We start from the raw sequence: 25,749 nt of genomic DNA on the forward strand, positions 1-25,749 counted from the left end.
TTATAGATGAAACAACAACTTTTAGACTATGGAATTGAAGTTGGTATCATTCCTATCAAGTGTGAAAAATACTAGTGCTATTTGTCTCACTAAAAATCCCATCCAACACTCTAGAACTAAGCACATTGAAATTAGGCATCATTTCATTAGAGATCATGTCACAAAAGGAGATATAGTTCTAGAATTTATTGATACTTTGCATCAATTAGTAGATATTTTTACAAAACATTTGGATAAAGAAAGATTTTGGACACTTAGGAGAGAATTAGGTTTAACCAACCTACCTTGACTTAGTGGTTAAAACAATTTTAGCAAATAAAAAATGCTTATAAAAAATAACATTTTTGAATGCATTCTATGCTAATAGTTAGGGGGAGTTTATGATCTTTAGTGAAAACTAATAATATGTTCAAATAAAATTTAAGGGTAGATTTTATTTATTGAACATAGTTAATTTTCGAAATATGAGTTGTCAATACCACTATAGTTGATTAATTTAGCATTTTAAGTGTTTAAAAACAGATTTTGACATTTTTGCACAATGTATTGATACCCAGGTATCGATACCCGTTGCTATGTATCAATATACCTTAAATGTATACCGATACATTCCTTGAATGTGTCGATACCCCTCAAGGAGTACCGATACCCCTGTCGGGTTTAGGCTTTAAATCCCTAAAATTTCATTTTGCCAAACCCTCCCCAAAACAAAAAACTCCCACCGTTTGCCTTCTCTCAACCCCTACTCTCCATTTTGTTCATTTTCAATGAAATCAAGTGGGATTACACTCATTTTTCAACTCCTAATCCTTCTACATTCATCAAAATCATGCCAACAACAACAAATCTCACTCAATCTTCAAATTTTCAAGGTAATTTTTCTAAACCACTGTTTTTTTTTTTAACATAGGACTAGATTTAGTTAGTTCTAGTTCAAAATAGATAACGGGAATTTGTTAGATTTTAGTTTAGAACTAGAATCTACAACTAATTTTACCAAAAACACAAAATTTCTTCAAATTTTTTTAATTTTCGAAATAAAAAAAATGTTTTGATTTTAAATTGTTGTTTTTGAAAACTATATATTTTCAAACTTTGTTTTTCAAATGGTTTTCAAAATTGTCCATTAGGTTATTTTTTAGAGAACATTGAAATATTGAGGACTCATATTGAGTTTTGGGATTGATATTGTTGCATACTTGTGTTTTCAAATTGCATGTATCCTTATCCCTTTCCGATTTAAAATCATGTCTAAACGCCCTAGGTCATTGTCTAGTCGGTCAAACCAACCTCCAAACCGACCTCCTATTCCATCTCCAAATCCAAACCCAAATGATCCCGAAATGACTATCCAAAATTCTTGTTTTAATGACCCTGGTCGTCGGGAAAATCTCTACACTAGGTTTGTTAACCTATTCTAGTCTTGGAAATTTAGATATCTTCCTACCCTTCAATCTTGGAAATTTGATAAACTATTTCAACTAGAACATGCCGTTTATCACCAACTCGTCCGCATTTTATATTCCAATGTGGTTTGTGTCCAACACGAGCCTCAAACTACCACAATTAGTATTTGATCTTATCTCCTAGGCCAATACATTCATATTGACTCTGACTCAATCACTAAAGTCTTTGGTCTAGATAACGATGGTTTAGATAATGAAAGAGAAATTGTGGCTACTCCTTATAAAGCCAAGGCTAGTGCGAGTACGTTGTCAAATCACCACGATCGTTTTGTTCAGTTAATCATCTCTTGGTGGTTTAGACCATCCGAAGGTAGATACTATACTCTTAGAGCACTTGACCTTTGGTGTATATATTGTATCCAGAATAAAAAGAGAATAAACATGCCACAAATCATTTTTGCTGAACTAGTTGAAACCGTAAACAACGTTCGCTCCAAACATGTAGAAACCTTTGTTTATAGTTGTCTTCTTAGTAATTTGTTTATCAAAGCCAAGCTTAGGGTTCAGCTTGATGTAGCCATCCCTCTTAAAAGCCAAATAAATCTTAAAACTTTGCATAAATCGAGATGGTCTGGGGATAAAGATCAATGGGTTCGTTTAACACCAAAAACACCGGGTGCTGGCTCTTTAATAGCTGCTCCGGCACCGGCACGGGCTGCTGATGATCCAAAGTTTGAAGATCTTCTTCGATATGTCGATGATCTCGTTAACGTAGTCGATGATGAGCCGTTCCAGCAAGAAAGTCAGATGCCTCCATATTTTTCGATCGTTCATGGAGACATTTGACATGAGATTTGCATCCATAGAGTCACACTTAACCGCTATGGAGGCTCAACAATTAGAGAATCAACGGGAGATGCGAGCTAACAACGAAGCAATGAATCATCAACTAATTGCTATGGACGAAAGACTCAATGCACTCACACTCGATATGGCTGCTCTACGAGCACATTTTCCTCCTCCCGACCCACCAATGGATGACTAAATTTTTTTCTTGCTTGTTTTCTTGGATGAATGTTAAACTTAAAAATTATTAAAACATTTTGATGTGTTGGGATAATTAAACTTGAATATATATGATGGTTATTTGGATTTAATTGTTTGATTTTGGTTTGTTTGATTTGGTTGAATGATATTTAGTTATTTGAACTTAAATTAAATTTTCATGTTAGTATATGCATCATTTACATTTTAGACAAATTATGACCAATTACCATTACACATTTTTTACTATTATTTATGGACTAATTGCTAACAAATTCTCTTGATTATGATCTTAGCAGCTAAATCACTATATCTATATAAATCAATTGGCTATTTCCTTAAAAACTTGTTTAAAACGTTTTTCATATAGTCTTTTTTATTTAACAAAAATGGGGAGAATAATATAGTAAGAGGGAGTAATTAATGTACTAAGCGGGAGTAATTTTTCAAAATTGATTTCAAAAATGATTTTTCAAAAAGAAAATCTTAAAATTATTAAAATGTTTTGTCATATCAAAAAGGGGGAGATTGTTGAAAACATTTTGATGTTTCGATAACACAAATAAAGTGTTAATGAATTTTAAAATTTTATATTCGATTCAAAATTATATATTCAATTAAATTATTCGAATATTAAAAACATTACTCCAAGTTTTCAAATATCAAATTTACTCCTTACTTAAGTGTAAAATTGTGTTTCAATCTTAAAATATTTTTGAAACAATTTTTACAAAGTATTTCGAACGTTAATCAAGCCAAAAACAAGTTTAATATATATAGGTACCGATACACTCTTCGAATGTATCGATACCCCTAAATTTCGAATGTAATAAGGGTACTGATACATAACCGAATGTACGATACACTCCATGTCAAAATTGGCTTAGAGAAACATCAAATGCCATAGGTGTACCGATACCCCTGGTAGGTACCGATACACTTGGTCAAATAACAGTCGAAATATTTGAATTTTACACTAGGTGTACCGATACCCTTTGAAGGTGTACCGATACCTCTACGCTCCCAACAGATATTTTAAGTGGTATTCACACCAGAACGATTCTATTGACTTCACCAATGATCCTCAACCTTCAGAATCAATCCAAGGTGTATTTAAACAAGTTCTGAAGCCTTTGATAATTAAGAAAAAAACAAGAATTGAGAAAGAATCAAGAGAGAAAGCTTCAAACATAAAGTTTGTGCAATCCAAGCCAAATTCCTTTCAATATTCATTTTGCTTTCAAGAACACACTTTATGCTCAATTGTATTCATCTTTGAGTGTTATTTTCTTGTTATAGAATTGTGCAAATAATCTACCTTGTGAGGTTTTTCTGTAAAGTTTGTGAATTTGTAATTTTCTCTTTGGGAGAGAGTGTTCTCAAGAATTTGGGGAATAATTCTTGAGGGAGTTGTAAGGTTACTCTTTGTCCTCAAAAGAAAGACAAATTAGTGAATTTGTGGAAAATCCTTAGTGTGGATAACTAAGGTAGTGGACGTAGACTTTGTTTGATAAAGTCGAACCACTCTAAATCGCTGTGCAAATATTTTCAATTTTTTTATCAAAGCTTCCACCAAAAATTTTATTTCCAATTCACCCCCTCTTGGCTATTTCGTCGATCGATTAACTCAACAGAACAGACACCTTTTTAGGCATGGTATGGTTACAAACCATGTCTGAAGTTCCTTAAAGTATTTGGTTGCTTGTGTTTCACTCTTGTTCCACAGAGCAAACGTGACAAGCTTGATAGGAGAGCTTCACCAGGTATCTTTATAGGCTACAGTACTGTCAATAAGGCCTATAAAAGTTTCCAGCCACAAACTGGAAATAGTGTTATTAGCAGGGATGTTCACTTTGTGGAGGATGAAGAGTGGAACTGGGATGATGCAGAGAAGAAGAATCAAATTATGGCAGAGTTAAATCACAAGTTTTTTGGTTCAAGCATTGACGAAGAAGATGACTAGCAGAATAAAACAATGGATGATGTTCTTGTGAGATGAACAATGTTGCTCTCAGATATTTATGAAAGGTGCAATATAGTTGTGTGTGAGCGTGCAACTATGCCGAAGCAAAAAAGGATCAAAGGTGGATAGCTGCAATGGAGGAGGAGTTGTCAATGATGGAGAAAAACAAGACTTGGATCCTTATGGACATACCTCAAGACATGAAGGTAATTGGAGTTAAGTGGGTGTTTAGAACCAAACTTATTGTTGATGGCTCAATTAACAACCACAAAGCTAGGATTATGGTTAAAGGGTATGCCCAAATCTTTGGTATTGATTACTCTGATACTTTTGATCCTGTTGCTAAATTAGACACAATCATGTTACCGCTTGCAATAGCTTCACAAAAGGATTGGAAAGTGTTCCAGTTGGATGTCAAATCAGCTTTTTTAAATGGTGTCTTACAAGAAGAAATTTATGTGGAGCAACCCCAAGGATTTGTGAAGGAATGTGAAGGAGATAAAATATATCTTCTCAAGAAGGCCCTTTATGGTCTAAAACAAGCTCCAAGAGCTTGGTATAGTAAAATTGATGAACATTTGTTGAACTTTGGTTTTGTGAAAAGTCCATCAGAAACAACCTTGTATGTCAAGCACAATGGTAATTACATTCTTATTGTTTCATTGTATATTGATGACCTACTGGTTATAGGAAAGAATACAGATCATATTCAAAATTTCAAACAAGAGATGATGAAGGTGTTTGAAATGAAAGATATCGGGTCTATTTCCTACTTCCTTGGTATAAAGATTCAGCAAGGGCAAGGTGAAGTTTTTATCTGCGATAAAAAGTATGCAAAGGAAATACTAAAGAAGTTTCAGATGGAAGAGTGCAAGATATCAAGCACTCCAATGAATCAAAGGGAGAAGTTGCGCAAAGAAAATGGTGCTGACAAAGTTGATGAAGGATATTTCAGGAGTTTGATTGGTTGCTTGATGTATCTCATGGCAACAAGGCCAGATATTTTGAATGTTGTAAGTATTTTGTCTCGATTCATGCATTGTGCAAGTGAATTACTTCTAAAGGCTGCCAAAAGAGTGATTCGATATGTCAAAGGCACAAGTGATTTTGGTGTTAAGTTCAAAAGGTGCAAGGAGTTCAAGCTGGTTGGTTTTTCTGACAGTGACTGGGGAGGTTCCATTGATGATATGAGGAGCAATTCAGACAACTGTTTTACTCTTGGCTCTGGTGTTTTCTCTTGGAGCTCGAAGATGCAATAAATTGTAGCTCAATCCACTGCCGAAGCAGAGTTTATTGCTGCAACAACTACTTTTAATCAAGCTTTATGGCTAAGGAAGATTTTACTTGATCTTGATCTGAACCAGAAGGAAAGCACAGAGATCATTGTTAACAACCAAATTGATATCGCTATCTCTTATAATCTTTTGCTTCATGGGAAGACTAAACATTTTAACATCAAGTTATTCTTCATAAAGGAAGAACAGAATCATAGAAATGTGATTCTTATCTATTGCAAAACAGAAGATCAAGTTGCAGACATTTTAACCAGACCATTGTCTTCTTGCAAGTTTGAGTAGTTGAGGTCAATACTTGGTGTTTGCATCTCCTAAAGCAAGGAGGAGTGTTAGAAGACTGCTTCTCGCGCCTGGGTTATTTGGAAGAGGGATCCTCTGTGGTTTGTAACATTTTCATTCAAGTCACTAATGAAATATTTTACTTCTTTTTATTTTTGAGCTCTTATTTTGTTTTTTGTTGTAATTTAGTCCTTATTTGCCTTTAATTTCTTTTATGTTTATATTTAAGCATGGGTCATTATACTTTAGTTTATTTATATATATGCAATATATTTTCTTGTTTGATCATTTTAGTCACTAGTTACTGCGTACAGAAAATACATGTTCTATTTATGTTTGTAATCCTTACACTTTGGTTCTGAATGCATTTTGGTCACTGTTATAACTTAATTTTCACTTGAAGATAATATGAGATAATTGTTTGTTGTCCCCTGTAGCTCCTCTGCTGAAGTAATTTGATCCTTATTTCAAGTTTTATTTTGCACATTTAGTTTATGTTTTTTGTTGTTTTTGTTGTGGTTATTTTATTTTTTTTATTTGGATGTGTTATTTTCTATAAAGTGATACTATAACATAATACTAAATGTATATGTATTTTAAAGTTGTAAAATACCTTTTATCTCGATATTAAAATTCGTCAAGATTTTTGCTCGAATATTTTCAAGAACTGTATTAGTAGAACAGACGTGAAAAGTATCACTTGATCGAAGTGGTGCAATCCGATACGACGTTCGAACGAAATGAGAGCTTGAAATAAATCAAAATTATTTTTAGCACTAATTAATTTGTTTAATTCAAATAATGCAACACATGATAAAGTAAATAGCAATTTATTTTGTTGTATACAAAGTATCGATTTTCAATTTACATTCGATTAGCATTTTTATCGAGGAGAGAATATTCTTTTTAGACAAAGAAATAGACGAGATAGTTTTTCCGATGGAGGATTGTTAATCTTGAGATTTCTTTTCAAATTAAAAAATTTTCTCTAATAAATAATTTGAAATCAATTAATGTTCAATGCATGGATCACAATTTAATTTTATATTCGATTCATAATTTCCACTATTTCGACAATGTGTAAGTGAATGAGAACCAATTTTGGGTGTTGTGGGGGTGTTAATCCTTCCCCACGCGTAATCGACTCTCGAACCCATTAAATCGAATCTTTAGTAAATGAAGACCAATTTTTGTCTTAAAAAATAATTTTCCTTAAAATTGTTTTAAAAGACGTTTTAGGTACTCGACCTACCTAATCTAAAGGTCGATGGCAAATCTCATTCAATTTGTTTCAAATTAATTCAAAATCGTCAATTTTTCAAATAAAAGTCGTAATTGTTTTTTAAAAATAATATTTAATTGTTTTTTAAATGGTTATGAAAGTTTATTTTCAAGAATGAACATAAAATTTTATGTTAACAGATCAACATATAATATTTTAGGAGATGATAAATTTATAAAATTTTAAAAATAAAAATAAATTATTAATAAAAATATAAAATAATATCTAAAATATATGTGAATTTAAAATTTTTAGGGACTCCAATCAAGATCATCAATGTCTGTTATTAAGTTTCCCTTTTGAGCATACCATAAACGTTTATGGCTCCGATGTGGCTGCATGATTATTTGTCCAAACAAACAAGTGGAGGGAGGCTAACTTTTTTTTTTTCCTGTGAAGGGATAATGGGAGAGAACCTGCCAAATTTCAATACCAATAATGCTGGTTTCTTTCAAAATATATGCAGCTTTTGTGCGAGATTGAACGGATAAGGTAGCTGTTGTGATTACGGATTAGTACGATATTTAAATTTGACGAGTTTTAATTTGATTTGATTATATCAGATCGAATTTTTTAAAGAAATTTGGGTTTGAGTTTAAAATGAAAAATATTTAATTCGATCCGATCTAAAAAATATAATTTTATCTTATATATTTAGAGATATTGCAATCAGACTCCTCTATATATTATTTTTTTCAATTAAATACTTATTTTTATTGAATAAAAGTAATATTTTAAAAAATATATTAATCCGAGTCGGATCGGTTCAGATTTTACCTCAGAAGGACAGGTCATGTTCAAGTTAGATGGAGGGTGTATAATTTTTTTATAGGATTTGAGTCGGTGGAGTATATATAATTTTCGGGTCGGATTGATCGGAAACCCAATCCCACCCATGCTCATCTCTAGTTGTGGCCATAGTTTGGTTTGAGTCAAAGGTATGGATGAACAGAGAGGGCAATGAGAACGGTCGTCCCTTAAAAATTTTAAATCAGTATATATTTTAAAATTTTCTTTATATTGATAATCGATTTTTGATCTCTAAAATTTATAAATTTATCTTATAATAAAATTTTATACGTTTGTCTCCTCACATAAAATTATGAATTTATCCCCGGTTAAAAGTTGGCCGGTCGGATGAGGCTGGAACCCAATTTCGGTTACGATTCGTTGGCAACCATTTAAAAGCCGAGAGTTAAATGCTGAACAAAATAAATAGATTAATTCATGACGCCAAATGAATAAGGAGATTTTTATAGCATTAATAGTGTATGTGACCTTTTTTAGGGATGAGAAACGGGTATAGATCAATTTTTTTTTCTTTGACCAGTGATTATATTCCGTTCGCTGCTTTTCTTTTTACTAGAGACTTCTTTGGTAAGTATTTATTCGCCCTTTTTTCCTCCTCTTTTACATTTCAAAAGAATCAGTACAGCAAAACTGACATTTTGTGTCCTTTTTACCTATAGTGATATTTTTAAGCGTCGCAATAAATACCTACGACGATATGACAAACGCCGTAAAAAACGCCGCTAAAATTCGCGGCGTTTGGTAACAAAAAATGCCGAAATAGGTAATGATATTGAACAAACACCGTAATAGGTGTTGAGATTTAGCGGCGTTTTTCTCACAAACGACGCAATAGTTTTTAAGATTTAGCAGCATTTTCCCACAAACGTCGCAATAGGTGTTGAGATTTAGCGGCGTTTTTCTCACAAACACCACGATAGGTGTTTAGGTTTAGCAGCGTTTTTCTCACAAGCCGCAATAGGTGTTGAGATTTAGTGGCGTTTTTCTCACAAATACCGCAATAGGTGTTGAGATTTAGCGGCATTTTCCCCACAAACGTCGTTAAAGGCCTGGTATATAGTGGTGTTTTAGGATACAAACACCTCAAAATGTATGTTATATAGCGGTGTTTTTGTTACAAACGCCGCCAAAAAAACACAGAATTTACACAATTTAAATATTTTCTTCGATTACCCCAAATTTATTTTTTTCAGCCTGTTCCATTATCCAACATCAACATGACATCAATAACATCGAACTCTATATCCATAACAAGCAACACCAAATCCAATATAATAAATAAAAGTTTTCATTAACGTAATATATGTTCAGTTAAACACGGTTCAGTAACATTAAGAGACTGTTGATAACATAAATGAGACTATGATGGTGGATTCTGAGGTTGCGTTTTCTGTAACATCTGCATCATAGCATTGAGTCGTTTTTCAAATTCTTCACATCTCTACTGATATACTGCTTCTCTCTGTATTGTCGTTGCTTCTCTATGTGCTACCACTGCTTCTCTCTCTACTTCTGTTGCTGCTCTCTCTGCTTCCCTTGCTTCATTTTCGACTTTCATGTTAGCCATTTGTTGATCCATGTCAGCCAACTTTTGTTTTAAACGACTAACTTCTAATTGGGAATATTGAGACTTTGATGACATGTACTGTGATGAACTGGATCCAAAATATTTGGTGGGAGTAACGAATGATCCTTGACAGCGCACCTGGCCATATCTTTCAGGACCCAAAACGTCATTAATAGCTTGGTTTTCAATGGCATCATCATTAACAAGACCTTGACTCGAAGCAGTAGCATGATACTCCGCCCTTTTCTCCCTCAATTTTTCCTAATAATAAAGTGAATAATTAATTCAAATAAAAAATGTCATGGTACATATATAAATAAAGTCAGGTAAATTTAAAACCTCTATCCAATAAACGTACCATAATTTCTGCAGTTTCAGCAGTCATAGGAGTGGCATCCTTTTTTGTATGTATCATGTCGAAGAGTTGGATTCAGCTAACTTTAGAACCAGATGTATTTTCCTTCAATGTACCATAATATAATTACTTTGAGTTAGTATGTAAATGGAATACAAATAACTATGTGAATAATCTATAATACCTCCTCATTAGCTATACAAGCAAAGCCCGTCGATCCAGTCATGTGCGTAAACTTTTGTTGTTGCCTGCTAGCAACACCAACATGCTCTCGGTCCTACAATGTCAAACAACCACTTTTAACGATTATTTATAATTCGTTAAAATTATTTTTGAAAAATACATCATACCTGTCCTTTTTGTGAACTCCAAAATCTGACTGCATCTTCCCATTGGTACCTGAGCATTCCAGGTGGGACTGTTTGTAGCTTCTCTTCAAGGCTGAGATCATTCTTGAAGTATTTCTTCTTTAATGAGCACTTTTGGTCTCTCCATCTCTTCCCTAATGCTTGTTTCACATAATCGTCAGAGACCTCTAAAGAAAATTTCTCCTATATAGCAAATAAGTATGCAACGTAAGTATAAATTAGTATTGAATTGTTATAGAGTATCTATTATAATGACATTATTACCTTAACAAAATCCAAAGCCTGGTTTTTGTTAATATTAGGAATTTCGCGCCATGACTCATAATTGATCGGTAACAGATTCACATTACGTCCAACTATGCCTAAGTAACCGGATAGAAGACGTGCTTCTGGGCCAATAGGTTGACAGGCATCGTTTCTTGAAACTTTGACACGGTGCCCAGGAGGAAGTTGGTATAATTCCTTCAACGTTGTACGTCCTCTACTCTTGCGCGTTCTAACATTTTCAACTATATAATAAATTATTAAATATAAGTTTTGAAAATGAACAAACTAGTAAATAAAGTTTCGAAGATTACCTTGAATTTCTATATCTTCTTCAACAGTTTCAGGAACTTTGGAAGACTCAGTTGCATTCGATTCCTTGTTATTTCTTTGTTCATGGTCTTCAGAAGCTCGAACAGCCGCAAATCACTTATTTTTCTCCTCAGCATGATATTTGTAATAAATAAACCCGTGTAATTAAAAAATTAATTAATTCATGAATATATTGAAAGACAACATGTTAAAGGTTATAACATTATAAATAAATTAATTAAGATCTAAAATCTTATGACATTCTTATGTAATGTCAGTTGTCATAAATATCTTCATCAATGTCCTCCCGAACCTATTGAAATTGTGTTGTATTAGTGATAGTTTCATCTAAGTTTTGTGGTAATAGAGGTAAACATTCTTATCTTGTTTCAATTTCATCTCTACTTCCATCCCTGATGTTTATCAAGTCTCTGGGAGTATTACGGAGTACAACATACCAACCGTCATCCATTGGATCGTGACAATAAAATATTTGTTTCACTTGAGAAGAAAATGCATATGGTTCATCCATCAACCATTGACCAGTGTGAATTAATCGAGAAAAATTCATCATTGTAAACCCGAATTTATCTCTTCTTATGCCTCTATTTACATCAACCCAGTCACACCGAAACAACACAACCTTTCGTTTTACATAATAATCTAACTCAATAATGTCCGTACGAATTCCATAATAATCGACATCTCTTGTCTTGCATTCAGAAAAGCTAAATTTAGAAAGTTTTTAACTCTATTTCGATATTCGACTTTTAACCTTGAGAAATCCATCCAACTCTTATCCATTTCATATTTCTAGAGTTTAAAATTCAAATGTTAATTGCTAATATTATAGATAAATTTAGAACCCAAACAGAAACATTACATTTAATTTCACATTTTATTGCTAATACTATAGAGAAAAGTAGAACCTAAACAGAAGTTTTATTTTTATTTTTAACTTTTCAATATTAATCGACATCATAATAAATTCACACTAGAGGAATATTGTAATTTTTGGTTTGTGTTAGACTTAAATCTTAAACTTATTTAGCATCTTTTTCTGACTCGTCGTCTTTTCAAGATTTCAATTTAAAGTAATTTATTACTTGAAGAATTCAATTTAAAAATTCACAGAATTAACAAAAAAAGACACCCATCTCCTTAAGAAGGCATAGCACGCTTGGACCTTTATATAGATTGCAATCATAATGAGTTTGCAATAGCCAAAAAAACAGTTTGTTGGACATATTTGAAGTATGCATGCCTCTAGGTTCTTGTGAAACATTTATATGCATAAACTCATCTATATCAAACTCATTCAGAACTTCATCTTCTTCCATAAAAATTGAAAAAATTTCATTTTCAATATACGAATATTAATAATACAAAAAATTAAAAAAAAAACAGAAATTGAGGGCTTACCTATAATCAAACAAGTTGAGTTCTTCACAACAGATAGCAGTAGAGTTAAGTGTAGATAAAGCAAGACAAACACCTATTATTGGCAACCAAAACAACACAAATAAACCAATACTTCATTTGTCTCTTAAAATCAATATCAAAATGAAATAAGACAACAATACAAAATAAGACAACAAACAAACTAAACTACTTTCTATCATGAACCCACAATTCTTTCCCCACACATACGCTCAAGCATCTCCTCCATCAAAGTCCTATCTTCATGCAATAAAATTATAGAAATTAAAGCATCCTACTAATTGAGATTGAACACTTGATTGATTCATTATTGTCTTATTTGACATAATAATAAGGAAAATGCCTAAGAGTTAGCAAGTAATTTGAAAAGGATGAGAGGTATCAAATCATAAACTAACATACATAGGTTTGTATAAGTCACTTAAGTACTACCAAGGTATCAAATGTTCAAAACTAACCATACATCATTAGCAATTGATTTTATTTATTATTAAGTTCAATATAGTACCTCAATAGATTTTATTTATTATTAAGTTCAATATAGTACCTCAATAGATTCTTCTTGTGGTAGTGAGCTTAATGCTCGCTCAAATAATGGCCGGATGTTTCTGTCATCATTCAAACAGGACAAAAAAATCTGCATATCTGCACAAAAACATAAATTTAGAAGTGTCTTTATTCATATTGTATGGAATTTATTGGAATGAGAACATCGAATCACATATTATATAATTCATTATGCAAAATATTAAAGCAACTTCACAATTAAGAACAAGTTCATCATATCCAATGTACACAACACCTCAAACCACCAAAGGCACACTAATAATAGGCAGCACTCGCTAATTCACTAATGTGAAGTGGAATGCAGAAAATTTGGTGATGCAGCAAATAACAGTCTTTTATGCACAACAATATATTTAATAGTTCAAAAAAATAAGTAGCCACTACAGAACAGAATTTATATTTAAAATGGACCTTCACCACTAGAGCCACTGCAAGGGAGCTCACACGTGCTATTCCCATCTCCTGTTCCTCTCGACAACTAAAAACACAAGTTCACTAACTCTGTAGGATTAGAAACTTAAATTGAGAGCTCTAAAACTAAGAGACAGGTGCATGTAGCTTGAGCTATACAGCCCAGCTTATAGAAACTTCGTCTTCAATGAACTGCAGAAATTCCTACCAAGTTCCTCTGTTATAGGGACTACGTCGGTTAATTCGGTCCCCAAAGATTAATTTCATTCTTTTATTATAGAGACAAGTGCATCTTTAAAAATATGATGTTAATGAATACTAATAATCATAAAGAATTTTATTTTGTGCTTAATATCAAATTTAAATTATTAAGTTCATATAAATATATGTTAATTTAAGGCAGTAAATATATTATATTGTTGCTTAAGGGGAAGAAGATTGCCCTAAAGCTTTGAAGTAGCCACTGCAAAGTTGGCGACATTGGTCTCCTTGATTCCTGACACCTATAGGCTATAGCAGTGGAAGCTCCTGAGATTTTAGACATCGATATCGATTCATTCTGGTAGCAGTGTTTTCTCTCTTAACCTAAAATCTAAAGTCAAGTTGTTCGCAAAACGATTTCGGTCTAAACACACTCATGTTGAACAAGTTAGTGATTTGGACCGGGACTCGTCTTTCTATTTACATTGTTAAACTCTTTCCTCATTTTCCCCACCGATTGGTTTAATCTCAAAGCTTAACACAGAAAAACACGTTTCCTCTAATATTCCCCATCTTCAACAGATTAAATTAGGTCTTTACTCTTTCCTTGTTTATAAACCATGTTGCTTCCTAGAAATCCAGTAAAAGACCAGACTAAGCGTGTCTCCTCCAGTCCGGGAACGTTAAAGCTTCATAAGAGAAAGCAAAGCCGACCACGAAAATGGTCCACCAAGTCTGTAGTTCAATCCATATGCCAGATTGACATTAGAAAATAGCTCAGTCAAACAATATATTTCTCATTTTTATAGTCTCATTTTTAGGAAATGATCCTAAGACGTACCTAGCTATGGCGTTTATGGGATAAGAAACAATTTAAAAATATGAATACCGGTCAGGATGCAGCATTAGCAGGCGTACCTGATATAAGATGAAAGATGATATCAACGAAAGCAGCAGGCGTTTTGTTTATGGATTGATGGAGGTACGAGAGTCGCCGGTGATGGAGCATGTTGAAGAATCGGGTAAAAGAAAACGAAAGAACACAAGAATTTTAGTGAGGTTCGGCAATGTGCTTACGTTATCGGTGCCTAGACGGAGCTAGAAGTTTTATTCAATGTCTCATAGGTTTAGGTTACATCTCTATTTATAATAAAAAAACATTGTACATGATTACATAATTAACCCTGTACCGTACCGCTGGGGCGCAACTTTCTTTGTAAGGACAGTTGATGTTCACTCACTCCATCCCATGTCCTCTTTACCGATTGCGAGGTTTTGTTTGTGAGGGATAGCAGAGGAAGAGACGAAGGATAGATGGAGATGACACAAAATAGGGCTCAGGATCTCGCGTCAATTTTGGGTTTTTTAATATCAATTTGCGACGTTTGTAATCCAAATGTCGCTATAGTTATATTCTATCGCGGCGTTTTCTATAAACGCCACTATAGATTAACCATATTGCAATGCTTTTAGATATAAACGCCGCAAAAAGTCAGGTATATAGCGGCATTTTTGGATACAAATGTCACTAAATACCTTTATATAAATAAATATTTGATTTATTCTCTATATAAACTAAATTTACTACCATGTACTTTTATGTAATTAACAACAACCGTACATTTTAATTAAGACATAAGTTATGCATAAAACTACTTAACAACAAAATACATTATAATTTAGAAACATTAAACTTATGCATAAACATTCTTCACCATATTGTTCACTACAATTTAGTCTTCATTGCTCCTTCGTGGGGAAAGGACGTAGCAAAGTTGTTTTCCTAGTTTGACAACACATCGTTAAGTTTTTCCTCCGTGTAAAGTCTATATGGACAAACTCGTCATCCATTTCATAAAATAAGTACCAAACCTCTGGTTCACCAAGAAGAATCCTTGTGCGCTTCAGTGCTTCACTTGAAACAGATAATGACCTTCCACCTACAATATTAAATAGATGATAGAAACGACTACTTGGAGTAACAGTAGAGGCAACGTCATCTTCATTTAGGATCGATACTGCTTTTGCATCTGAAGATTCTTTCATCGCCACAGAGTTACCAAATTCGGTTCTAACCATCGGGTATTTATCCACTCCTCTATCATCATTCTCAATAAGCTTCGAACATCCTACATGCGTGTGATCTATGAAAGTTTACAGTACAAAATAAAAATATAGCGGCAGAAACTTTAAGTGATTCTTACCTTCAATTAGGAGATCGACCATGGAAGGGTATGGAGCAATATGAGTTCCTTTCGAGTCATCATCGAGATTCAATGGCAAGTTCGAACCGATAGCCTCCCAACGATAATTTGATCCATCGTCAAAGCAAATACGCTACGTGGACATTCCGACGATAATTCCCTTACTCAAGGTAGCACCTGCTCTTTGTACCATAACCATTTGTTCACGTTTTCAAAAGCTATTATTTTCCTATTCGAAAACTATTATTTTTCCATTCGAAAGCAGAAAAACACTGCTCCAAAGCAGTAAACCAGTAAAACACTATGTATAGATATTGTTTTCCTATTCGAAAGCTATTATTTTTCTCAATTACGTTAGGTTCTGGGTTTTCCCCATTTTCAGAATACCAACAAAAAATAAATGAAAATTTTCAGTAGTGAGAGAAGGGATCAAACCATGCAATCCTGAGATAACTGTTCGCCGGTGATAGGGTTGATTTGGTCGCTGGGACAGACAAAAGACGACTTCGCTTGGAATTGTCTGAGGGTCGTTTGTTATTAAAACGCCACTATAGTACATGTATTTATGGCATTTTAATAACAAATGCCACTATTGATGATCCCTATTGTGGTGTTTTTCTAAAAACGCCACTATAAACAACCATATTACGGTGTTTATCAGAAAAATGCCGCTAAATTAGTGGCATTTTTTACATAAACGCCACTATAAACAACCATATTGCTTCATTTGTTTGATAAACGCCACTATATTACTATTCTATAAAGTCATTTGTTGGAAAAATGCCAGTATAAACAACCTTGTTACGATATTTTTAAATAAACGCCGCTAAATTACTATTATTTTGCGACGTTTCTTAAAAAAATGCCATTATAAAGAACTCTATAGCGGCATTTGTGTTAAAAACACCACTAAATCACTCTATTGCGGCGTTTATTGGAAAACGCCGCTAACGTATCATTTTGTGGCGTTTGGATTATAAACGCCACTATATCCTGAAATTTTGTGGCGTTTACTCTCCAAACGCCGCTACATAACACTTTTGTTGTAGTGAATACTCGTTTGAACCAACTAAATTTCATTGTAAAAGTTCAACACAAAGCAGTAGAAGATATATAAATTACATCCAACTTTAATTTATTAAATCGTGAAAGCAATATTGTGGGTAGTGTTGACTGACAAACGTCTTAATTGTCAAATAAATAAGTCTTTTTTCTCAAATAAATAAGCTAAGAACATAGTATAGAGAAGAAATGGTCGATGTACAAGGATTTAGAAATCTCCAATGTCGATTTGAATTGATCTTTGACCAAGAAATCTGTAAGAAAAATAAAGAAGGAAATTTAACAAAATAAATTAAATAAATTGAAAATAATAAAACATTAAAGAAATAAAGAAAATAAATAATTGAAAGTAAATATGATAAGAGATAGCCTCCAGCTTCGAATTGCCTCAATTCTTCTCAATCACTGAAATAGATTTTACTTCATATACTTAATGGTTATAGTCTACAAGGCCCAACCCTTGTACTTACTTTTCCCTCTTGTGAACTAATCTTCCAAAGTCAATCCTTGGAATTTAGCCCTTGTTTGGATTAACAACGACTATTGATGTTAATGTCTATGTTGTTTGTAGTAATGGAAAATCTCGTGCTCGGATTATGGTGTCTCGGTGAGAATTGAACCCGATCTTGATTTTCCTTAGCAGACCACTGCTAAGTTTGTTCTTAGGGAGTTGAATTTGCTACGAGCTGATTCTTCTCTCCAATGATAGATCACAACATCGATCAAGCTAATGTGCACTCTTTGAATTGAAAATGTTGAGATGCTTGAAGGAAAGGTTGATTGTTAATCCTAGATTGTCGAAAATCAAGAACAAAATTTGAAGGTGTGAAGCACTTTTTCAATTCTCACGAAACAGATTGAGTCGATGCTCACCTATCGACTAAATGGAAGTTTACCTCAACATGATAGAAATCATACTTAGCATATAAAAAAAGAAAATAAATAAGATGAAGAAGATAAATAATATTTATAAAAATTCCAAAGCTAATAAAGCAAAAACAGTACATCTGTCAAGCTTCACCCTTATAGGTATTTATAGCTTGAGATATCTAAACAAAATAAAATACCTAAAGAAAATAAAACTTCTAAGAATATTCAAATGCTTGAGTTCTAATTGATAACAATCCTAAAATCCTAAACAATAGTAAACTAGAATTCTAATTAATTAAATAAATCCCAAAAGTCTAAATTCAATTACAACTCTCAAATCCTAAGAAATTTTTGTCCGTTCAGCCTTCTTCCTTGATTCTACTAACTAGGTCGTCTTCTAGAAGTTATCGCATATTGGACTACAGATTCTACCATGTCGAAATCGGCATGCCCGAAGTCGTGCCCATGTATCCAGCCTTTATTCCAGAAGAAAAAAAATATGCAGAATTAACCCTTTAAATGTTATTTTCTTGAAAATAGTCCTACATAGAATTGAACATAAACGACCCAAATTAACAATATCAAAGAGATAACACAGAGTAATCAACATCGAAATATTAACAAAATAAAACACTCATCAAATCCCCCCTCACTTATTCAATGCTTGTCCTCAAATATGCCTTAATCAATCATTAAAATCTCAAATTACAAATCCTTCATCTCACAATATATCAAAGAATATCAAACGTGTCAATGATCACAATGAATATCAAAAGCAAGGTGAAAATTAAGCAAATAGACACAACTAGTAACAAGTTCTAGCAAAGACCAATATATCTCAATTATCCATCAATTTCAATGCAATAAAACTCAATACCTTGCAACAATTCACTCATTATCGCTTAACGTGTTTCAGCTAAAAGAATTCACTCAAAGCTAAGATTAATAAAGACATTGCCATAGACTTGTAACAAAATCAAGTCTCCACCACTAGAATAAACATGATTCATTAATCAAAGGTCTTTAATAAGGCTATAACAAGGTTTAGGTTAAGGTAGGGATAAGACCGAAAAATTAGTTTAAATGTCAAGATAAGAGATGCAAAAATATATAAGTTCAAGCTACAAATTCAAAAAAATGAAAAAAAACTCGAAGAATCATAATAAAAAATCAACTTTTTCCTTCTTTTTTCTTTCTTAATTTTTATTTTATTTTATTTTCTGTTGTTTTTTGTTCTTTTCGAACACATATTCAAACCAAAAAAAAATTGATGTTTCTTCTTCTTTTTCTATTTTCGTTATTCATGGAACAAAGCAATCCCTATCTTGACATTGGTAACGATAAAAAAAAGTTTCGGATTAATAATGGGGTAAAAACAAAGAAAAGTGTACAGGCACAAAATTGGTTCACTAGTGGATATAAATGGGTAGAGAAATGGGTTAATCCTAAGTGTCATAATCATCTTAAAGCATCAAGTTCAACATGTATTCTCGATATGCATTTAATCACAAGTTCTATAATATCAAAATTAATCCTACACACTCAATTAAACAAATGAGAAAGAATAAAAGGTATGCTCGTTTAGGCTCAAATCTAAAAAAAATATTTTGTATCGAGTCAAGAAACACATCAACTAATAAACTCATGGAATATCAAGCAAAATTTTAAAGAAAAATACCAATGATGCCATTTCACTATACTACACCCTAAATCTGATAAAAGTTTGATCACAAACTCATAAGGTAATCAATAAAACAAAACAAGAATCAAGATTAATAACAAGAGATTTCAACAAATCGAACAAGGAAACTCAATTTCAAGCACATAAACAAGCGAACAATAATTTGATGCAAGCATTCTCTACCCCCACACTTAAAACATATTGTAATACCCCAAATATCAGGTCAAAGACTTTATTGAAAATATTTAAAATGTGAGGATTTATGTGATTAAATGATAAAAGATGATAAATGATTTGGAATAGTGGTTTAGACTAAATTGTAACAACAGATAATTAAAAGGGCATTTTGGTCATTTTGAATAAATAAATTTAAAACTCAAATTTTAATATGGATTTAAGAAGGGGAAAGTTAAAAAGAAAAAGGTTAATTTATTTCTCTTCTTTTTCCTCCCGTGACTTTGTGCCTCATCCATAGCCAAGGTAAATCTCATCTAATTAGTTTTTTCTTTCGATTATGGTTTGTTATTACAACCTTAAGATATATGTAAGCTTAAGGAAGGGTTAAATAAGGTTAAAACTAGGAGATGGGTGAGTTATTAAAAATTAGAGAAAATGGGTTTTTGAAGGATATGTTGGAATATAAGTTTTTACTGATGTTTATTAGTATATTTGACTTGTCAAAGAAATAAATAAAAGATTAGAAACTTTAGATATGAGTAAAAACATGTTAGAAAAAGTGGAGTGATTCTTAGATTGAAATGTACTTAGGAGATTTTAGATGTTTTAAGAAGCTAAATGAAGGAGAGTTAGTAAGGATAAGTAAAGAAGAGTTTAATAGTATTGTTGGGTGTAAACCTCAGGAAATTCGACCTAATATGGGTAAGAATCGGGCTGAAAATGGAAAATCTGGGTATGTGTATTGGTATGAAATCAACTGAACAGTATCGATACTGACGGGGGTATCGATACTTTGGAGAAGGTTTCGATACCATTGATTCATAATGCAAAAATGGTATCAATACTGTAATGGAGTATCAATACCACAGTATAGAAATATCGATACCACGGTAAGGGTATCGATACTATTGAGACAGAAATTATAAGAAAAGTTGAAATTATTATAGAAATTTAAAGAATAATACTTTTGAGTATTATTAAAGTATAAATGTTAGATAATATACTAACAGTTGATATTGTACGTGTCTTTGATGGATGCTTGAGTAGATCGAAATCAAGCTCCCGAGTCAATCAAAACGAAAGGCAAAGATAAAGTAGCAGAGTAATCAGATTTGCATTTTGGATATAATAGCGAGGCAAGCCAGGTGAGTACATAATGTAATTATATGGGTTGAGGTAGACTCACAATAAGTCCACCTCAATTGTTTAAATTAATGTATGTTTTATTGTATATTATATATATTTATAATGTGTGTAGAATCGATATTATGATTGATTTTTTTAGCGTAATAATTGTTCTAAATAAAATATTAATGGCCTAGATGTGCATTTGACAGAAAGGTGTCAATTATGCCAGTTAGATAAAAGGTTAAATACCTTTGAGATAAAAGATTAATGGCGTAGTTGTGCATTTGACAGAAAGGTGTCAATTATGTCAGTTAGATGAAAGGTTAAATACCCTTTGAGTAAAAGATTAATGGCCTAGCTGTGCATTTGACAGGAATGTGTTAATTATGTCAGTTAGATGAAAGGTTAAATACCTTTGAGATAAAAGATTAATGGACTAGTTGTGCATTTGACAGAAAGGTGTCAATTATGCCAGTTAGATGAAAGGTTAAATACCTTTTAGATAAAAGATGGATGGTCTAGTTGTGCATTTGACAGAAATGTGTCAATTATGCCAGTTATATGAAAGGTTAAATACCTTTGAGATAAAATATTAATGGTGTAGCTATGCATTTGACAAAAAGGTGTCAAGTATGCCAGTTAGATGAAAGGTTAAATACCTTAGAGTAAAATATTAATGGCCTAGTTGTGCATTTGACAGAAAGGTATCAATTATGCCAGTTAGATGAAATGTTAAATACCTTTGAGATAGAAGATTAATGACCTAGATGTGCATTTGACAAAAAAGTGTCAATTATGTCAGTTAGATGAAAGGTTAAATATTTTTTAGATAAAAAATTAATGGTCTAGCTGTGCATTTGACAGAAATGTGTCAATTATGCCAATTAGATGAAAGGTTAAATACCTTTGAGATAAAAGATTAATGCCCTAGTTGTGAATGGGAAAAAATGTGTCAATTATGCCAGTTAGATGAAAGGTTAAATACCTTTGAGTAAAAGATTAATGGCTTAGTTGTGCATAGTTGGCATGAAAGGATGTCATAAATGAAAATGTATAACAATGCATAATTTGCATGAGAGGATGCCATAAATGAAAATGTATGACAATGCATAATTGGCATGAAATGATGCAACAAATAAAAATAATTAACGGTGTATTAACGGGATATAAGGTGTCGCTCATGATAATTATAAAGGATAAATGACCATTTGGCACTTTAGTGCAATATATGTACATTACTTTCTCATGTAATGTACATAGGGCAAATAAAGAATAATTGGGAAAATATACAGAAGGATATGTATGTTGGGCCTACTAAGAATAATTTTGATGATTGTATGAAAGAAATCTGGTTTAACTGAGAAGGATTTATGTGATCCATATGGAGTATAAAATTTGGTTCGTCATTAAATAGTCATGAGATACTTATGTATAAATTGCAAAATCCTTTACAATATTAATACTCACTAAGTAAATACTCAATGTGTGTTTATTTCACGCGTAGCGAACAATCAAAGATTTGTCGAGTAAGGAGTGCAGTAGTAACAACTTTCATCAATTAAAGGTTGAATCGTCAATGACATTGGGACAATCTTATTCATTTTAAAACTTAGCTGGCATGTAATTGAACTTAAGTAAATATTTTGTAATGTATTTAAAGTGATAGTTTTAGTATTATGCTTCTATGAATGTTATATTTTTGTGGTTGTTAAAATTGAAAAAATAAACCAGTTTTCAAATGACAAAATGTTTTAAAAAAAGATGTGACATATGTATCTCGTGTACGGAAAGGTATACGGGAGATGGGTGTTATATTTATTGGTGTCAGAGCTACAGGTTTAGTCAATTCTTGGCTGAAACTGAGTTCATTTGAAATGAGAAAAAGGGATTACATGCCACTAAGATAGCCAATGTTATTGATATGGTGTCATTAAAATATAATTGATGACACTCCTTACTAACTGTAATGTTATTACTATGCATATTCTAATAGATGTCAGAATCCTCAAACTCACGTAGACCGGGGAACAAGAGATGAGAGAAATGACTGGTAGCGAAAGTTACGAGGCTAATAGTGAGCAGCCGGTCTCATCTGAAAATGCTAGTGCGCCTTCAAATCAAGGGATGCTTGTACTAGAGTTTAGAGCTTTTATGCAAGCTCTTAACGCTATATTGACCTGTTTTCAACCTCCTCTGCCTCCCCTGCTCCTCCAGCACTGAGAATATTGATCCCAAAAGAGCTGAAGAGCTTGGGAGCTCCAGAGTTCCGGGGAGAAGAGGGTGAAGGTCCTATAGAGGTCGACTTATGGCTAAATTATGTTATAATAATGCTCGAAAGTATTCACTGTTCAGATCCGAAAAAGTTGGGTTGAGCTGTATTTTTACTTAGAGGATCAGCTCGAGTATGGTGGTCAAATATTACGATGTATGCACCACCGGAGCAAGTGACCTGGAAATTGTTCCTAGAAGAATTAAAGAACAAGTATGTGGGTGAACAGTTCAGACGGGCAATGCTGTTAAAGTTCCTTAATTTGAAACAAGGTGATTGAGTAGTACATGAGTACTAGGCTGAGTATAATAAGTTGAGTCGTTTTGATATTTAGGTGGTTCCCAATGACAAGGCCCAACGCGATTGGTTTATTTAGGGGTTGAGGCCAAAGTTGAAAGAAATGATGTTGGCTTTGAGTTTGCCTAACTTGCAAGAAGTTATTAACCGAGCCAAAGCTATCGATAGAGCTCAAGCAGAGACACTAGCGGAATAAAGTTTGTAGACGGGGAAAAGGGTTGGAACACCTTTAAATCCTCATTATGTTAAGACAGGCAAGGGCTCGAGTTATAGATATACAGACAGAGAGGGTTCTACGGTATCTTCACAGAAAACAAAACAGTCCTAGTCGGTTGCTGCTAGCTCGGGTAGAGCAGTTGGAGAAAGAAATGTATGTCAGACATATGGTAGAGCGCACTGGGGAGTATGCAGACTTCTCAGTGGAGCTTGCTTCCAATATGGAGAGACTGGTCACTTTGCCTGAAACTGTCTAAAGAAATCTGGGGACCATTCGGCGCAATCTGAAAGATCTATGGTAGCCTCTAATATAAGCAGAGGAAGGGGAAGATCAAGGGGACCAGCTAAATTCATGCAGTGATAAGAGACTCGGGGATTCGCCAGAATCTATAACAGTAAGACCAATGAGGATCGGGATGACCCAGAGATCATAATAGGTACTTTCATCTTTTTAATGAGTCTATATTTGTATTAGTTGACCCTGGTTCTACACACTCATACATTAGTACAAAGTTGGTTAAAGCTAAAGGAATTCCTTTAGAACCAATCTTTAGTGAAATGATAGCGGTAAATCCTATGGATCATAGTGCGAGAGTAGAGAAGGTGTGTAGAAAGTGCCCAATAAAATCCAAGGGTTTTTACTCCTGCAAACTTAATAGAATTACCAATTTATGAGTTAAGATCATATTGGGAATTTATAGATGTCTTTTCATATAAATTCTTGTAGTTACCTCCAGATCGAGAGGTGGAAATTAACATTGATGGTTATTAAGGTATTGAACATGTTTCTCTGAGTTTGTATCAAATGACTTAAGTAAGCCAAGAAAATTAAGGGCTCAATTATAAGAGTTGATTGATCAAAATTTTATCAATCTGAGTATTTCATCCTTGAAAGTATTTGTGTTATTAGCGAAAAGAAAGATAAACCTATGCTATTATGTATAGATTTTGACAATTAAATAAGACTCTTCGAAAGAAGAACTTGTATGCCAAACAATTCCAATGCGAAATTCTGGTTAGCAGAGATGGTTTTCTTTGGCCAGGTTGTTTTAGCATACGATATAAGAATAGATCCTAAGAAAAAATCATGTTGTAGTAATTGGAAACTCCCAAAGAATGATCCTAAAGTTCGGATTTCTTTGAGGGCTTGTTGGTTACTATCGAAGGTTAGTGAAAAACGTGTTGACATTAGCTTTGCTACAAACCAAGTTTTTAAAGAAAGATATGTCTTTTGTAGAACATAAAAGGGTCAAGAGAGTTATGAAATGCTAAAGATGAGTGTAATAGAGACACCAATGTTTATACAGCTATAGTTGGGTAAGGATTATGTGGTTTTTACTAATGCATATCTCAACGGCTTAGGAAGTGTGCTTACGTAAAAAGATTGCCTCGATAAAGTGAAAGACTCACAAGAGGAATTACCCTACACACGATTTAGAGTCGGCAGCAGTTGAGTTTGCCTTAAAAAAATTTGACGCCATTATTTGTAGGGTGAGCGGTGCTATAGTTGTGCTAATTACAAAAGCCTAAAGTACTTGTGGAATTAAAGAGAGTTGAACCTGATACAGAAAAGACGGGTGTAACCTTTAAAATATTATGAAATGATCGTTGATTATCTTCCAGGAAAGGCCAATGTTGTTGTAGAGATACTTGGTCAGAAACCTTTTTACAGTCTTGAGAGTTATGGCGTGCGATTAATGTTGAATGAAAATGGTACTATGAGCTGAATTAAAGATGAACTGATATTTTTATAAGATTTGATAAGTTAATTATAAAGGAAAAAATTTCTTGATAAGAATTTTATAAGTAGAAATTGAAGAGATTAAGGACTTTTGAGGTCAGGTTTAAAGGAGGTTTATATTATCATGGGAGACTTTGTATTCCCGACGATTAAGAATTTAGAAAGATATTTTTTTGATACATTAAGCCCATTAACGATGCATTCAGGTGGAAACAAGAGGTACCAAGATTTAAAGAGTCGATTGGGTGGCCTGGTTTAAAAAGACCCATCACGAAAATTTTAGTAAAATGTCTGACGTACTATTATAGGAAAAGCTAAACATCAAGTATCTTCTAAATCGTTTCAATCAATCTCAATTCAGGAATGGAAAATGAATCATGGGAAAATGTTGCTTTTAGAAGGATTTTCTTGCAATAACAGTTATTAATCGAAAAACAAGATGATTGTATACAAAGCTTTATATGGGAGAAAAGGTTAAATACCATTAGATTAGTTTGAGTTAAAAAAAACGAAATCTAGTTGCCCTTAATTTAATGAAAG

The sequence above is a fragment of the Hibiscus syriacus genome, unplaced genomic scaffold, assembly GCF_006381635.1.
Source record: "Hibiscus syriacus cultivar Baekdansim isolate YM2019G1 unplaced genomic scaffold, ASM638163v2 tig00111917_pilon, whole genome shotgun sequence".
NCBI lineage: Eukaryota > Viridiplantae > Streptophyta > Magnoliopsida > Malvales > Malvaceae > Hibiscus > Hibiscus syriacus.